At 43.9% G+C, this 18,424-nt stretch overlaps 1 pseudogene; it reads right to left on the reverse strand.

Annotated features, from left to right (window-relative positions):
- Positions 1-970: 970 nt before the first annotated feature.
- Positions 971-9,150, reverse strand: LOC102028904 (annotated as a pseudogene).
- Positions 9,151-18,424: the final 9,274 nt, after the last annotated feature.

Raw genomic sequence — 18,424 nt, forward strand, 5'->3', positions numbered from 1 at the left:
TCTGTAAGTGGTAAAAGTTTTCGACAGTGAGTACTGTTTGGGAATAGCAGAATGAGTGTTCCTCGAGTATTTTGGTACAAGAGCTCTGTCCATGGGCCTATGTAATCATGCAATATCTATGTATCAGCAAGAAAACAACTTTCTGCTCCACACTCCCTGATACTTTCCCAAAGTTCTAAGTGTTGTGTTGAGCTTCTCTAATGAAACTGTGTATGGCAATACATTCACTATGCTGTCCCTGCTTGCATTCACACAGCAATGTACCCATTCCATTACATTCACCCATAGGCACACATGACGAGAACAGGGAGTGGGTTTCCACCATCCTCAGAGCATTGCGGAATGTTTGCTGTAAGTGGTATAGGTTTCCTACAGTGAGTGCTTCCTGGGAATAGTAAACCTAGTGTCCCCCTAATACACTGGTACACCAGGTCTATACATGCTCTATTGTAATCCTGAAATACTCATGTAGAAGGGAGACAACAACTTTTTGCACTGAAGTTCCTGAAACACTCCCAAAGTTCAAAGTGCTATGTTGAGCTTATCTCATGAAAGTGTGTACGGAAATACACTAGTTATGATTTCCCTGTTTGCTTACAAAGCACTGTATCCATTATACTCCTTTCACTCATATGCACATTTGCCTGGGAAGATCCAGTTCATTACCACCTTTAAAAGAGCATTGAGGAATGTTTGCTGCAAGTGGTATACATTTGGTACAATGAGTGCTTGTTGGGAATAGTAAATCTAGTGAGACTCTAATATGTTGGTACACCATCTCTATACTTGGTCATAAGTAGTCAGATAATACCAGTGAAAAATCAAGACAACAACTTTCTGCCCCAAACTCTGTGAAACATGCCAAAATTCTAAGTGTTGAGTTCAACTAATGTCATGAAACTGTGTGAGAATACACTGCCCACACTGTCCCTGCTTTCTTACACACTGCAATGTACTCATTCCATTACATTCACCCATACGCGCTTTGGACCGGGATGAGTGAGTGCGTGTTCATTCTTCCGTGAGCATCGCAGAATGTTTGCTGTAAGTGGTACAAATTTCCCACAGAGAGTGCTTGTGGGGAAGAACAAACTTAGTGTTCTTTGAAAATGTTGGTACATTAACTCTATACATGGTCCTACGTAATCATGTAATACCAGTATAATAGTAAGAAAACAACTTTCTGCCCCAAACTCCCTAATAATTTTCCAAAGTTCTAATTGTTGCATTGAGCTTGTCTCATGAAACTGTGTATGGGAGTCCATTGGCTATGCTGTCCCTGCTTGCTTTCACACAGCAATGTATGGATTCCATTACATTCACCCACAGGAGCATATGACCACAAGAGGGAGTGCGTTTCCACCCTTCCCTGAGCATCACAGAATGTTTGCTGTAAGTTGTATAGGTTTCCTACAGTGAGTGCTGGTTAGGGATGGTAAATCCAGAGCGCCTTTGTATATGCTGGTACACCAGCTCTATACTTGGTTCTATGTAATCAGGTAATACCAGTGGAAAACCTACAAAACAACTCTCTGCTCAAAACTCTCTGAAACATTCCTAAAGTTCTAAGTGTTGATTTGAGCTTATATCGTAAAACAGTGTGTGGGAATACACTGCCCACGCTGTCCCTGCTTACTTACACACTGCCATGTACTCATTCCATTACATTTACCCATACGCTCATTGGACCGGGATGAGTGAGTGCGTATCCACCCTTCCATGAGCATCGCATAATGTTTGCTGCAAGTGCTGAAAGTTTCCTACAAGTGCTTGTTGGGAATAGCAAAATGAGTGTTCCTAGAATATGTTGGTATAACACCTGTATACATGATCCTATGTAATCATGCAATACCAGTGTAAGAGCAAGAAAACAACTTTCTGCCCCAAACTTCCTGATAATTTCTAAAGTTCGAAGTGTTGTGTTGAGCTTCTCTAATGAAACTATGTACGGGAATACTTTGGCTATGCTGTCCCTGCTTGCATTCACACAGCAATGTACACATTCCATTACATTCACCCATAGGTGCATATTATCAAAAGAGTGACTGCATTTCCACCCTTCCATGAGCATCACAGAATGTTTGCTGTAAGTGGTATAGGTTTCCTACAGTGAGTGCTTCCTGGGAATAGTAAACCTAGTGTTCCTCTAATACACTGGTCCACCTGCTCTATTCATGCTCCATTGCAATCCAGTAATACCCATGTAGAACGAAAACAAAATCTTTCTGCACCAAAGTCCTTGAAATATTCCCAAGGTTCAAGTGCTCTGCTGAGGTTATGTCATGAAACTGTGTATGGAATTACGTTGGTTACAATCTCCCTGCTTGCTTACACAAAGAAATGAAGCTAATCCACTCCTCACACTTGTACGCGCATTTGACAGGAATGAGCGAGTGCATTTCCACACTTCCATGAGCATCGAGGAATGTTTGCTGCAAGTGGTATAGGTTTGCTACAGAGAGTGCTGCTGAAGATAGCAAACCAGTGCTCCTCTAATATTTTGGTACACCAGCTCTATACTTGGTCTTATGTAATCATGTATTACCAGTGTAAAAGGAAGAGAAGGACTTTTTGCCCCTAACTCCCTGATACTTTCCGAAAGTTCTAACTGTTGTGTTGAGCTTTTCTCATGAAACTCTGCATGGAAATACATTGCTTACCCTCTCCCTGCTTGCTTATACAAAGCAATGTAGCCATTTCACTCCTTTCATTCATACACGCATTTGCGTGGGAAGATGGAGTGCATTTCCACCCTTAAAGGAGCATCAAGGAACGTTTGCTGCAAGTGGTATAGGTTTGCTACAGTGAGTGCTTGTTGGGAATAGAAAACCTAGTGAGCCTATAATATGTTGGTACACCATCTCTATACTTGGTCCTAAGCAGTCACATAATACCAACGGAAAAACAAGATAACAACTTTCTTCCCTAAACTCTCTGAAACTTTCCCAAAGTTCTAAGTGTTGAGCTGAGCTTGTCTCATGAAACTGTGTATGGGAATACATTGCCCATGCTGTCCTTGCTTGTTTACACAGTGGAATGTACTCATTTCATTGCATTCACCCATACAAGAATTGGAGCAGGACGAGTAAGTGGGTATTCACTCTTCCCTGAGCATTGCAGAATGTTTGCTGTTTGTGGTAGAAGTTTCCTACAGTGAGTGCTGGTTGAGAATAGTAAAACGAGTGTTCCTCAAATACGTTGGTACAACGGCTCTATACATGGTCCTATGTAATCATGCAATACTGGTGTATCAGCAAGAAAGCAACTTTCTGCCCCAAACTCCCTCATACTTTTGGAAAGTTCTAAGTGTTTGGTTGAGCATGTCTCATGAAACTGTGTATGGGAATACATTGCCTAAGCTGTATCTGCTTGCTTTCCCACAGCAATGTACCCATTCCATTACATTCACACATAGGTGCATATGACCAGAAGAGGGAGTGGGTTTCCACCCTTCCCAGAGCTTCATAGAATATTTGCTGTAAGTGATATGTTTCCTACAGTGAGTGCTTCCTGGGAATAGTAAACTTAGTGTTCCCCTAATACACTGGTATACCAGGTCTGTACATGCTCCATTGTAATCCTGTATTACCTGTGTAGAACAAAGACAATTTTCTGCACTGAAGTCCCTGAAACTATCCCAAAGTTCTAAGTGCTGTGTTGAGCTAATCTCATGAAGCTGTGTATGGAAATACATTGGTTATGCAATCCCTGCTTGCTTGCACAATGCAATTGAGGCACTCCACAGTTTCACTCATATGTACATTTGCCTGGGAGGAACAAGTGGATTTCCACCCATAAAACAGCATCGAAGAATGTTTTCTGCAAGTGGTATAGATTTGCTACAGCGAATGCTTGTTGGGAATAGTAACCTAGTGTGCCTCTAATATGTTGCTTCACCAGCTTTATACTTGGACCTATGTAATCAGCTAATACCAGTGGAAAACCAAGAAAATAATTATATGCTTGAAATTCTCAGGAACATTCCCAAAGTTGTAAGTGTTGTGTTGAGCTTATCTCATGAAACTGTGCGTGAGAACAGATTGCCCACGCTGTCCCTGTTTGCTGACACACTGCAATGTACTCATTCCTTTACATTCACCCATATGCACATTGGACCGGGACAAGCGAATGTGTATTCACCCTTCCCTAAGCATCGCAGAATGTTTGCTGTAAGTGCTAAAAGTTTCTGACAGTGAGTGCTGGTTGGGAATAGCAAAACGAGTGTTCCTTGAATGTGTTGGTACATGAGCTCTATACATGGTCGTATGTAATCATGCAATACCAGTGCATCAGCAAGAAAACAACTTTCTGCCCCACACTCCCTGATGCTTTCCCAGAGTTCTAAGTGTTGTTTTGAGCTTGTCTCATGAAACTGTATGCGAATACATTGGCTACGTTGTCCGTGCTTGCTTTCACACAGCAATGTACCCATTTCATTACATCCACTCATAGGCAATTATGACCGGTACAGGGAGTACATTCCCACCCTTCCTTGAGCATTGAAGAATGTTTGCTGCTGGTATAGGTTTGCTACAGTGAGTGCTTGTTGAGAATAGTGAATCTAGTGTGCCTCTAATATGTTGGTACACCAGCTCTATACCTTGTCCTATGTAGTCAGGTAATACCAGAGGAAAACCATGAAAACAACTTTGTGCCCCAAACTTTCTGAAACATTCCCAAAGTTGTAAGTGTTGTGTTGAACTTATTTCATGAATCTGTGTATGGGAATACATTGCCCATGCTGTCCTTGCTTGCTTAAGCAAAGCAATGTACTCATTGCATTACACTCACCCATACACACATGGACCAGGACAAGCGAATGTGTATTCACCCTTCCCTGAGCATCACGGAATGCCTGCAATGAGTGGTTGAAGTTTCCTATAGTGAGTGCTCATTGGAAATAGCAAAATGTGTGTTCCTTGAATATGTTGGTACATCAGCTCTATACATGATCCTATGTAATCATGCAATAACTACTGTATCAACAACAAAACAACATTCTGCCCCAAACTCCTTGATATTTTCCCAAAGTTGTAAGTGTTGTGTTGAGCTTGTCTCATGAAAATGTGTATGATATCACATTGGCTATGCAGTCCCTGCTTTCTTTCACACAGCAATGTACCCATTCCATTCTATTCACCCTTAGGCGCATATGACCACAAGAGGGAGTGTGTTTCCACCTTTGCCTGAGCATAGCAAAATGTTTGCTCTAAGTGGTATAGGTTTCCTACAGTGAGTGCTGGTTGGGAAAAGTCAACCTCCAGTGCCTTTACTATGTTGGTACACCAGCTCAGTGCTTGGTCCTATGTAATCAGGTAGTACCACTGGAAAACCAAGAAAACAACTTTGTGCCCCAAACTCTTTGAATCATTCCCAAACTTCTAAGATTTGTATTCAGCTTTTCTCATGAAACTGTGTGTGGGAATACATTGTCCATGGTGTCCCTACTTGCTTACACATTGCAATTTACTCATTCCATTACATTCACCCACACATGCATTGGACTGGAATGAGCGAGTGGTATTCACCCTCCCTAGCATCACAGAATGTTTGCTGTTAGTGGTAAAAGGTTCCTACAGTGAGTGCTGATTGGGAATAGCAAAATGAGTGTTCCTCGAATATGCTGATAGAGCAGCTCTATACATGGTCCTATGTAATCATGCAATACCAGTGTATCAGCAAGAAAACAATTTTCTGCCCCACACTCCCTGATAGTTTCCCAAATTTCTAAGTGATGTGTTGAGCTTGTCTCATGAAATTGTGTATGGGAACACATTGGCTACACTGTCCCTGCTTGCTTTCACATAGTAGTGTACCCATTCCATTACATTCACACATAGGTGCATATGACTGCAAGAGGGAGTGCATTTCCACCCTTCCCTGAGCATTGCAGAATGTTTGCTGTAAGTGGTATAGGTTTCCTACAGTGAGTGCTTCCTGGGAATAGTAAACCTAGTGTTCTCCTAATACACTGATTCACCATGTCTATACATGCTCCATTGTAATCTTGTATTACCTGTGTAGAACGAAGACAACAACTTTCTGGGTGGTGAGGAACATGGTAAGACCAGTGAATTCCATGAGCATGGAACAATTTCCTCACTTCTTTGGCTGTAAAATGTGTTCCTTGGTCAGAGGCAATGCTATGTAGAATCTCATGATGGTGGATAAGGCATTCTGTGACTGCATGGATGGTAGTTTTGGCAGAAGAATTACGTGCAGCAAAGGCAAATCCATATCCAGAATACGTGTGTATACCAGTGAGGACAAAGTGTAGTCCCTTCCATGATGGAAGTGGTCCAATATAATCAACCTGCCTCCAGGTCACAGGTTGATCACCATAGGGAATGGTGCCATATTGGGGACTCAGTGTTGGTCTCTGCTGCTGGCATATTGGGCATTCAGCAGCGGCTGTAGCCAGGTCAGCCTTGGTGAGTGGGAGCCCATGTTGCTGAGCCCATGCATAACCTCCATCCCTGCCACCATGCCCACTCTGTTCATGAGCCCATTGGGCAATGACAGGGGTGGCTGAAGAAGGAGGTTGGCCACTATTCACAGACTGGGTCATCTTTTCCACTTGATTATTAAAGTCTTCTTCTGCTGATGTCACATTTTGGTGAGCATTTACATGGGAAACAAATATTTTTACATCCTTTGCCCACATGGAGGTTTCTATCCACATACCTCTTCCTCAAATAACTTTGTCACCGATTTTCCAATTATGTTCCTTCCAAGTTCCTGACCATCCAGCCAGACCATTGGCTATGGCCCATGAGTCAGTATATAGTCACACATTTGGCCGCTTTGTCTTCCAGGCAAAATGTACAGCCAAGTGCGCTGCCCAATGTTCTGCCACTGTGAAGATTGCCCTTCACCAGTGTCCTTCAGGGATGTCCCAGAGAGGGGCTGTAATGCTGCAGCTGTCCACTTGTGGGTGGCACCTTCATAGAGTGCAGAGCCATCTGTAAACCAGGACCTAGCCTTTTCTTCCTCTGACAGCTGATCATATGGCACACCCCACAAGGCCATAGGTGCACGCTGGGAGTCAGAAGACAGTACAGTAGGTGTAGGAGCCATTGGTATCTGGGCAACTTCCTCATGTACTTTACTTGTACCCTCTGGACCTGCCCTGGCTTGATCACAAATATACCACTTCCATTTAATCATAGACTGTTGCTGTGCACATCCAACTTTATGACTTGGTGGATCAGACACTACCCAGGCCATGATAGGCAACTCAGGTCGCATAGTGATCTGGTGTCCCATAGTCAAGCGTTCAGTTTCCACTAAGGCCCAGTAACAGGCCAAGAGCTGTTTTTCAAAGGGCGAGTAGTTGTCTGCAGATGATGGCAGAGCCTTGCTCCAAAATCCTAAAGGCCTCCACTGCAATTCACATATGGGGGCCTGCCAGAGACTCCAAACAGCATCTCTATCTACCACTGACACTTCAAGCACCATGGGATCTGCTGGATCATATGGCCCCAGGGGCAGAGCAGCCTGAATAGCAGCCTGGACCTGTTGCAGAGCCTTTTCCTGTTCTGGGCCCCACTCAAAATTAGCAGCTTTCCAAGTCATTTGGTAAATGGGCTGGAGTAAAACACCTAAGTGAGGAATGTGTTGCCTCCAAAATCCAACTAGGCTCACTAGGCGTTGTGCCTCCTTATTGGTCATAGGGGAATCCAGTTGCAACAACTTGTCTTTTATCTTAGAAGGAATACCTCTTCGTGCTCCACACCACTGGACTCCTAGGAACTTCACTGAAGTAGAAGGACCTTGAAGTTTTGTTGGATTTATTTTCCATCCTCTGGCTCTCAATGCCTTACTAACAAATCCAGAGTGGTTGCTACCTTCTGCTCACTAGGCACAATCAGCACAACATCATCAATATAATGGACCAGTGTGATATCTTGTGGGAAAGAAAAGCGATCAAGATCCCTGTGAACTAAGTTGTGACACAGGACTGGTGAGTTAATATATCCCTGAGGTAAGAGAGTGAAGGTATATTGCTGGCCTTGTCAGCTGAAGGCAAATTGTTTCTGATGGTCCTCATGGATAGGTATGGAGAAGAAGGCATTTGCCAAGTCAATAGCCTCATACCAATTACCAGGAGATGTAGTAATCTGCCCAAGCAAGGAAACCACAACTGGTACTGCCGCAGCAATTGGAGTCACCACTTGATTTAGTTTATGGTAATCCACTGTCATTCTCCAAGACCCATCTGTAGATCTTCTGCACAGGCCAGATGGGAGAATTAAATGGAGATGTGGAGGGGACGACCACCCCTGCATCCTTCAATCCTTGATGGTGGCGCAAATCTCTTGGATCCCTGCAGGAATGCAACACTGCTTTGGGTTACTATTTTACCAGGCAAAGGCAGATCTAATGGTTTCCATTTGGCCTTCCCAACCATAATAGCCCTCACACTACAGGTTAAGGAACCAATGTGAGGATTCTGCCAAGTACTAAATACATCTATCCCAATTATACATTCTGGAAGAGGGGAAATGACTACAGTATGGATCCGAGGACATATTGGACCCACTGTGAGTCAGACTTTTGCTAAAACTCCATTGATCACTTGAACACCATAGGCCCTTACTCTTACTGAGGGCCATAATGACATTTTGGATCCCCTGGAATCAGTGTTAGTTCAGAACCAGTGTCTAGCAGTCCCCAAAATGTCTGATCATTCCCCCTTTCCCCAATGTACTGTCACTCGAGCAAAGGGCCTTAGGTCCCTTTGGGGAAGGATGGGAGAAAGTCTAACTGTATAAATTTTGGGGGCATCAGGATCCTTACCCAAGGAGACCTAGCCTCCCTGTCATTCAAGGGGTTCTGGGTCTGTAAACTGGCTCAAATCTGGGAACTGGTTGAGGGGCAGTGATTGCCTGTTACCACGATTTGAAGTAGGTTTCTGTTCTTTTGCCTTTAAATTTTTTTGATTCTATAAATCTAGTAGAAATTTTGTAGGCTTCCTATGTATTTCACTTCTGGGAGCATGGTGGCTAATCAGCCAATGCCATAGGTCTGCACATGTCAGGTTATTCTTGCTCCACCTCTGCTGTCCGTTATAGTAAGTGCATGGACCCTGACTTTGACAATTAAGTGCTGCCACTTGACCTCTGCTACTCCGGGGTCCAATCGAGCCATTGACCTTAAATTTGCTAATTGAGTAACCACGGCACCCCCTGTAAGGTCTGTCATACAGAGAAGAGCAATGACAGAGCTCTTCAGGAATGCTGGTGCTCCCCTCACAAATCAGTTTCTCAAAGTGTTAGTGAAGGGTATATTTTCTGGATCGTCTCAATGTGCAGGATCAGGTTTGACATGACAGAGCCACTCCACCATTCCCATTTCCCTAAGCCTTTGAATCCCCTCATCAATAGTAAACCATGGAATATCAGGCATTTTTAGCTCATTCATAGTGAGCCACCTTTTGAGCCATATGTCTGCCAACCAGTCAAATAAACTATTAATACCTTTCTTTGCTCGGTGTAGTGGATTGATAACTGGTGGTCAACTTATATCCCCCAGCTGAACTGAGTAAGTATGGCGCTGGGTGTGTGAGGCCCACCTGAGGACTGTTACCAATAGCATAAAGGCAGACCTGGAGAAGAAGAAGGAGGCTGTTGGGAGCTGAGAGAGGCTGTGGGGAGCTGACTTTCCTGATGAACTTGGCTGTTTTCATCTTCTGAGGAGCTTGGGATCTCGATGGCACTGAGAATGGCTTCAGTTCACTTTGGAGAGCTTTGGTCCTCACTTTGAGCATTGCTCCCTGGTTCCAGAGGGGAAGATGGTGCACTGCCGGCCTCCAGGAGAAGCTTGCTGCGTTGGCTTCCCTGATGGGAACTCGGCCATCCTGATCATCAGAGGAGCTTGGGATCTCACTGTTGCCACGGATGGCTTTTGGGGAGGTCTGGTTCTTCTGAGCATCACTTCCTGGCTCTAGTACAGATCCCTCAGCCTGCTAGCACAGGTCCTTCATTCCTGGTGGCACAGACTTTGTAGATTCCACCACTGACCTTTGGGCCTTCCCAGCAGATCCATGAAACAGGTCTGCATGAGACGTTGTTATGGACTCTGGGCCTCCAGTTGGATTCATGGGAGGCATTGTTATGAGCTCTGGGTATTCAGCTCAACTCATGTAGGACATTGTTGTGGGATCCAGGCCCTCAGCTGGATTCCTTGGTCTTAGTGTGTGGACAGGTTCCCTGCACTCTTTTGTGTACTGTTCTTTAGGTGACTATTGTAAATAATCATATAAAGTATGTGTCCTGTATTATATTGTTCCCCTTGCAAAATAAGACCCAAACCAACACACTTGGCAAGCTGCAGCATTAAATTCAGAATCCCTACTTAATGGGCCCATATCAACAAACTGTGCCTCATCCAGGGGCATGTTTTTTCCACCATTATCCCAAACTCATAAAATCCATTCCCACACTTGCTCATTAGGCCTCTGCTTATAAGAGTTAGAGAACTCAAAAAGTTCTTTGGGAGAATAGTGGACCTCCCATGGGTCACACTATGTATATCACCCTCAGGAGCCTTATGAGATTTGAGCCTGGTTATGGGCCTAAAGGCAAAAATGGATGGTGAGGGTGGGTCTTGAGGGTGTCAGCATTATCCTGCTCGGTTGACATAGAATTAGCTTCCCCAAGCATACCAGGAGACACTAACACCAAAGGAGGGGGAGGCAGCAATGCCTTTGCCACAGTGGGTGGGGTACTCTCTTCCTCTGGCAAACAATCTCATCAGAATCTAGGAACTCAACATCCTCAGCCTCCTCAGGATCCTCCCACACATCTCCATCCCAATTTATGGGATCCCATACTTTTCCAACCAGTGCCTTCACCTTTGCCTCAGCCTCTAGGCTGAGCATTAAATTTACATAGCAGTTCAGCCAATCGAATTATGAGGGACTGCATCTGGGTTTCTGCAATCTCAGTTTTGAGGCTAAAAGAGAGGAGATTTTCCTTCAAGACACAGTTAGAAACTTTTAAATCTCTGATCTGTGATTGGAGATGGGAATTTGAATCTTTGAGCTTCTTATTTTCCTTTACAAGTTTGTCTAGTAAGGCCAAGACCAACCAGCCAGCATCATTATATTTCCTACTCTGCCAAAGAAATTCAAAATTTTCATGTATGGAATCACTAAATTCGTGACATCTCACAAGTGGTGAATCAGGATAATCAAATGGATCTACACAGTGTATTAGTTTAAACAGTTCACACCAAGGACCATCAGCATTCCCCACAGAAGTGGGAGGAGAGACCATGGTGTCTTCAGGTCTCATCAAACTGTGGAGCCAACTCCAGGAACACCTAAAGACATTAAGGAATGCCATCATTATAATCTGTCTCTGTAGAGCCATTCCTGGTACCAAATTCTGTATCAGTCAGGGTTTTACCGGAGAAACAGATATAACACAGGATGTACAAATTATAAGAAATTATAAGATTGGCTTACCTCAATCAGCCAGAAGGTTGTACAGGGAAGTATGCAGAGGGTGTCTGCACACTAAAGACTGAAGGAATCAGTCCAGAGTCTGGAATTCACTGCAGAGTTTCATGCAACTCCATACCAGGAGGTCAATGAGTCTGTAATGGAAGGCTGAAGGATCCAAGGTGGAAGCCCAACAGACTGCACTAGAAGCAAGGAGACTAAGTCCAAGCTGAAAGTGAAGCTCCTAAAAAGGGAAAAGAAGTACACCTGTCCTTCTTCATTTCCCTTTTATATTATCTGGGTGATGATCCATACTACGGTGGATGGTCTACAGCCTAGGGTGGCTCCTCTACACCGTAGGATGGAGAACTGTGGAGCCAGTTGGTGTGCCAAGCTTAGTTATGTTTCTAAACTTCTCAAGTTGACATAATGAATCAACCACTATATGCTGCTTGCTTTCACAGAGCAGTGTACCCTTTCCATTATATTCACCCATAGGTGCATATGATCAGAAGAGTGAGTGAGTTTCCACCCTTCCCTGAGCATGGCAGAAAGTTTGCTGTAAGTGGTATAGGTTTCCTACAGTGAGTGCTTCCTGGGAATAGTCAACTTAGTATACATGGAATACACTGTACACCAGCTCTATACATGCTCCCTTGTAAAGCTGTAAAACCTGGGTGGCACGAAGAGAACAACTTTCTGGTTCAAAGTCCCTGAAACATTCCCAGATTTCTAAGTGCTGTGTTGAGCTTCCCTAGTGAAACTAAGTATGGGAGTACATTGGCTATGCTGTCCCAGCTTGCTTTCACACAGCAATGAACCCATTCCATTCCTTTCACATAGGCGCATATGGGCAGAAGAGGGAGTGTGTTTAAACCCTTCGCTGAGCATCGCAGAATGTTTTCTGTAAGTGCTATAAGTTTCCTACAGTGAGTGCTTCCTGGGAATAGTAAACCTATTATTCCTGTAATATACTGGCACACCAGCTGTATACATGCTCCCTTGTAATGCTGTAAAACCCGGGTGAAACGAAGAGAACAACTTTCTGGCACAAAGTCCCTGAAACATTCCCGGATTTCTAAGTGCTGTGTTGAGCTTCCCTAGTGAAACTGTGTATGGGAGTACACAGGCTATGCTATGCCTGCTTGCTATCACACAACAATGTACGCATTCCATTACATTCACACAAGGATCGTTTGACCAGAGGAGGGTGTGTTTTTCCACCCTGGTCTGAGCTTGCAGAATGATTGCTGTAAGTGCTGTGGGTTTCCTGCACTGAGTGCTTCCTGGGAATAGTAAACCTAGTGTTCCTCTAATACACTGGTTCACCAGCTCTACATTGCTCTATTGTAATGCTATAAAATTTGTGTGGATCGAAGAGGACAATGTTCTGCACCGAAATCCCTGAAATATTCCCAAAGTTTTAAGTGCTGTGTAGAGTTTATCTCATGAATTGTGTATGGGAATACATTGCCCTAGCGCTCTCACCTTGCTTGCACACTGCAACGTACTTGTTCCATTACATTGACTTATGTGAGCGTACGAACAGGATGAGCAAGTGTGTATCCAGGCTTAACAGAGCATTGCAGGAAGATTGCTCTGAGTGGTGAAAGTTTCCTACAGTGTGTGCTTCTGGGGAGTAGCAAAACAAGTGTTGCTTGAATATGTTGGTACAATAACTGTATACATGATGCTATGTAATCATGCCATACCAGTGTAACAGCAGGAAAACAACTTTTTGCCCCAAATTCCCTGATACCTTCCCAAAGTTTTAAGTGCTGTGTTGAACTTCCCTAATGAAACTGTGTATGGGAGTACATTGCCTATGCTGTCCCTGTTTGCATTCACACAACAATATACACATTCCATTCCTTTCACAGAGGCACATATGGGCAGAAGAAGGAGTGGGTTTCCACCCTTCCCTGAGCATTGCAGAATGTTTGCTGTAAGTGGTATAGGTTTCCTTCAGTTAGTGCTTCCTGGGAACAGTCAACCTAGTATTACTGTAATACACTGATACACCAGTTCTATATATGCTCCCTCGTAATGCTTTAAAACCCAGGTGGAAGGAAGGGAACAACTTTATGCCACGAAGTCCCTGAAGTATTCCCAAAGTTTTAAGTGCTGCGTTGAGCTTCCCTAGTGAAACTGAGTATGGGCCTACATTGCCTATGCTGTGCCTGCTTGATATCACACAGCAATGTACCCATTTCATTAAATTCACACTAGGCCCATATGAACACAGGAAGGTGTGTGTTTCCACCCTGCCCTGAGCATCTCAGAATCATTGCTGTAAGTGCTATGGGTTTCCTATAGTGCATGCTCCTGGGAATAGTAAACTTGTGTACCTCTAATACACTGGTAGAGTAGCAATATACATGCTCCCTTGTAATGCTGTAAAACCCAGGTGGAACGAAGAGAACAACTTTCTGCCCCCAAGTCCCTGAAACATTCCCAAAGTGCTAAGTGCTGTGTTGAGCTTCCCTAGTGAACCTGTGTATGTGAGTCCATTGGCTATGCCGTCCATGCTTGCTTTCACACAGCAGTGTACCCATTCCATTCCTTTCACACAGGCACATATGAACAAAAGAGAGAGTGCATTTCCACCCTTCCCTGAGCTTCCCAGAATGTTGGCTGTAAGTTGTATACATTTCCTACAGTGAGCGCTTCCTGGGAGTAGTAAACATAGTATTCCTGTAATGCAATGGTACAGCAGCTGTATACATGCTCCCATCTAATGCTGTAAAACCCTGGTGGAACAAAGAGAACAAGTTTCTGCCCTGAGTTCCTGAAACATTCCCAAACTTCTAAGTGCTGTGCTGAGCTTCCCTAGTGAAAATGTGTATGGGAGTACCTTGGTTATTCTGTGCCTGCTTGGTATCAAACAGCAATGTACCCATTCCATTACTTTCACACATAGGCCCATATGACCAGAGGAGAGTGTGTGTTTCCACCTTGCCCAGGCATTGCAGAATGATTGCTGCAAGTGGTATGGGTTTCCTACCGTGAGTGCTCCCTGGGAATAGTAAACCTAGAGTTCCTCTAATACGCTGGTACAGCACATGTATACATGCTCCCTTGTAATGCTGTAAAACAAGGGTCAAACTAAGAGAAGACCTTTTTGCTCTGAAGTCCATGAAACATTCCCAAAGTTCTAAGTGCTGTGTTAAGCTTCGCTAGTGAAACGCTGTATGGGAGTACATTGGCTATGCTGTGTTTACTTGCTATCATGCAGAAATGTACCCATTCCATTACACTCACACGTAAGCCCATTTGAGCAATGGAGGGTGTGTGTTTCCACCCTGCCCTGAGCATCACAGAATGTTTGCTGTAAGTGGTATGGGTTCCTTCTGTGAGTGCTTCTTGGGAATAGTAAACCTAGTGTTTCTCTGATACAGTGGTACACCAGATCTATACTTGCTCCCTTGTAATGGTGTAAAACCCAGGCAGAACGAAGAGAACAACATTTTGCACCAAAGTCCCTGAAAATTTCAGAAAGTTCTAAGGGCTGTGTTGACCTTCTGTAGTGAATCTGTGTATGGGCGTACACTGGCTATGCTGTGCCTGCTTGGTATCAAACAGCAATGTACCCATTCCATTACACTCACACATAGGCCCATATGACCATAGGTGGTTGTGTGTTTACACCCTGCCCTAAGCATCGCAGCGTGTTTGCTGTAAGTGGTATGGGTTTCCTACAGTGAGTGCTTGCTGGGAATAGAAACCTAGTGTTCCTCTGATACAGTGGTACAGCAGGTCTATAGATGTTCTCTTGTAGTGGTGTAAAACCCGGGTGGAATGAAGAGAACAACTTTCTGTCCTAAAGTCTCTGAAATATTCCCAATGTTCTAAGTGCTGTGTTGAGATTCCCTAGTGTCACTAGGTATAGGAATTAATAGGTTATGCTGTGCTTGCTTGCTATCAAACAGCAGTGTACTCATTCCTTTATCTTCACCCATAGGCCCATATGACCAAAGGACAGTGTATGTTTCCACCCTGCCCTGAGCATCCCAGAATGTTTGCTGTAAGGGGTATGGGTTTCCTACAGTGAGTGCTTCCTGGGAATAGTAAACCTAGTGTTCCGCTGATACACTGGTACAGCAGCTCTATACATAGTCCCTTGGAATGCTGAAAATCCAGGTGGAACGCAGAGAACAACTTTCTGTCCTGAAGTTCCTGAAATATTTCCAGAGATCTAAATGCTGTGTTGAGCTTCCCTATTGAAACTATGTATGTGAGTACATTGGTTATGCTGTCCCTGCTTGCTGTCACACAGAAATGTACCCATTCCATTACATTCACACATAAGCCCATATGACCAGAGGAGGGTTTGTGTTTTCTCCCTGCCCTGAGCATCACAGAATGTTTACTGTAAGTAGTATGGGTTTCCAACAATGCGTGCTTCCTGGGAATAGTAAACTTAGCATTCGTGTAATACACTGTACACCAGCTCTATACATGCTCCCTTGTAACGGTGTAAAACCTGGGTGGAAAGAGAAGAAGGACTTCCTGCCTGAAAGTCCCTGAAATATTCTGAAAGTTCTAAGAGCTGTGTGAAGCTTCCCTAGTAAAACTGTCTATGGGAATTAATTGGCTATGCTGTGACTTCTTCCTATCAAAGAGCAATGCACCCATTCTTTATATTCACACATAGGACCATACGACCAGAGGAGGGTGTGTGTTTCCACCCTGCCCTGATCATCACAAAATGTTTACTGTAAGTGGTATGGATTTCCTACAGTGAGTCCTTCCTGGGAATAGTGAACCTAGTGTTCCACTCATACACTGGTACAGCAGCTCTATACATGCTCCATGTAGTGGTGTAAAACCCGGAGGGAGGGAAGAGAACAACTTTCTGTCCCAAAGTTCCTGAAGGGTTTCCAAAATTCTAAGTGCTGTGTTGATTATCTCTATTGAAACTGTGTATGGGAATACACTGGCTATGCTGTCCCTGCTTGCTGTCACACAGAAATGTACCCATTCTATTACATTCACACATAGCGCCATATGAACAGAGGAGGGTGTTTGTTTACAAGCTGCCCTGAGCATCGCGCAATATTTGCTGTAAGGACTGTGGGTATCTTACAGGGAATTCTACCTGGAAATAGTAAACCTAGTGTTCAGCTGATACACTGGTACAGCAGCAGCTCTATACATGCTCCCTTGTAAAACTGTAAAACCCAGGCGGAAGGAAGAGAACAAATCTCTGCCCCAAAGACCCTGAAACATTACCAAAGTTCTAAGTGCTGAGTTGAGCGTCCCTAGTAAAACTGTATGGGAGTATATTGGCTATGCTGTCACTGATTGCTTTCACTCAGCAATGTACCATACCATTCCTTTCACTTAGGCACACATGAGCAGAAGAGTGAGTGTGTTTCCACCTTTAAGTGAGCATAGAAGAATGTTTCCTGTGTGAGCTATAGCTTTCAATCAAAGAGTGTTCTCTGGGAGTGGTAAAGGTTGTATTGCTGTGATATACTGTACACCAGGTCTATACATGCTCCCTGGTAATGCTGTAAAATTTGAGAGGAACGAAGAGAAAAACTTCCTGCCCAAAGTCCCTGAAACATTCCCAAAGTTCTAAGTGCTGTGTTGAGCTTCCCTAGAAAAACTGTGTATGGGAGTACATTGGCTATGCTGTCCCTGCTTGCTTTCACACAGCAATGTACCCATAACATCCCTTTCACATAGGCACATATGAGCAGAAAAATGAGTGCATTTCCACCCTTAATTGAGCAACATAGAATGTTTCCTGTAGGTGGTACAGGTTTCCTACATTGAGTGTTTCCTGGAAATTGTAACATTACTATCCATCTAATACACTGCTCACCAGCTCTATACACGCTCCCTAATTCTGCTGTACGTAGCGTGTGGAACGAAGAGAATAACTTTCTGCCGCAAAGTCCCTGAATCAGTCCCAAAGTTCTAAGTGTTGTGTTGAGCTTCCCTAGTGAAACTGTGTATGGGAGTACATTGGCTATGCCTTCCCTGCTTCCTTTCACAAAGCAATGCACCCATGCCATTCTTTTCACATAGGCGCATATGAGCAGAATAGTTAGTGTGTTTCCACCCATAACTGAGCAATGCACAATGTTTCCTTTAGGTGCTATAGGTTTGCTACAGTCAGTGCTTTCTGGGAATGCTCAAACCATATTCGTGTAATACTCTGTACACCAGCTCTATACATGCTCCCTTATAAAGGTATGAATCCCTCTTAAAAGGAAAAGAACAACTTCATGCACCAAAGTCCGGAAAGAGTCCCAAAGTTCTAAGTGCTGTATTGAACTTCCCTAGTGAACCAGTCTATGGGCGTACATTGGCTATTCAGTCCCTGACTGCTTTCACAGCAATTTACCCATACCATTTCGTTCACATAAGCGCATATGACAAGAAGAGTGAGTGTGTTTCCAACCTTAACAGAGCAAGGCACAATGTTTCCTGTAGGTGGTATAGATTTCCTACAGTGAGTACTTCCTGGGAGTAGTAACCTTAGTATTCTTCTATCACACTGCACACCAGCTCTATACAAGCTCCCTTAGACCTTTGCTAATCTCAGGAGGAATGAAAAGAAAAATTTTCTGGCCAAGAGTCCCTGAAAGAGTTCCAAAGTTCTAAGTGTTGTGTTCAGCTTCCCTACTGAAACTGTCTATGAGAGTACACTGGCTATGCTGTGCCTACTTGGTTTGACACAGCAATGTACCCATAACTTCCCTTTCACATAGGCACATATGAGCAGAAGAGTGACTGTGTTTTCACCCTTAACTGAGTAATGCAGAATGTTTCCTGCAGGTGATATAGATTTCCTACAGTGAGTGCTTCCTGGAAATAGTAACCATAGTATTCATCTAAGACACTGCACACCAGCTCTGGACATGCTCCCTTATACTGTTGTGAATCCCAGGTGGAATGAAAAGAACAACTTTCTGCCCCAAAGTCCCTGAAACAGTCCCAACGTCATAAGTGCTGTGTTGAGCTTCC

The sequence above is a fragment of the Chinchilla lanigera genome, unplaced genomic scaffold, assembly GCF_000276665.1.
Source record: "Chinchilla lanigera isolate Chin_1 unplaced genomic scaffold, ChiLan1.0 scaffold00151, whole genome shotgun sequence".
NCBI classification, from domain to species: domain Eukaryota; kingdom Metazoa; phylum Chordata; class Mammalia; order Rodentia; family Chinchillidae; genus Chinchilla; species Chinchilla lanigera.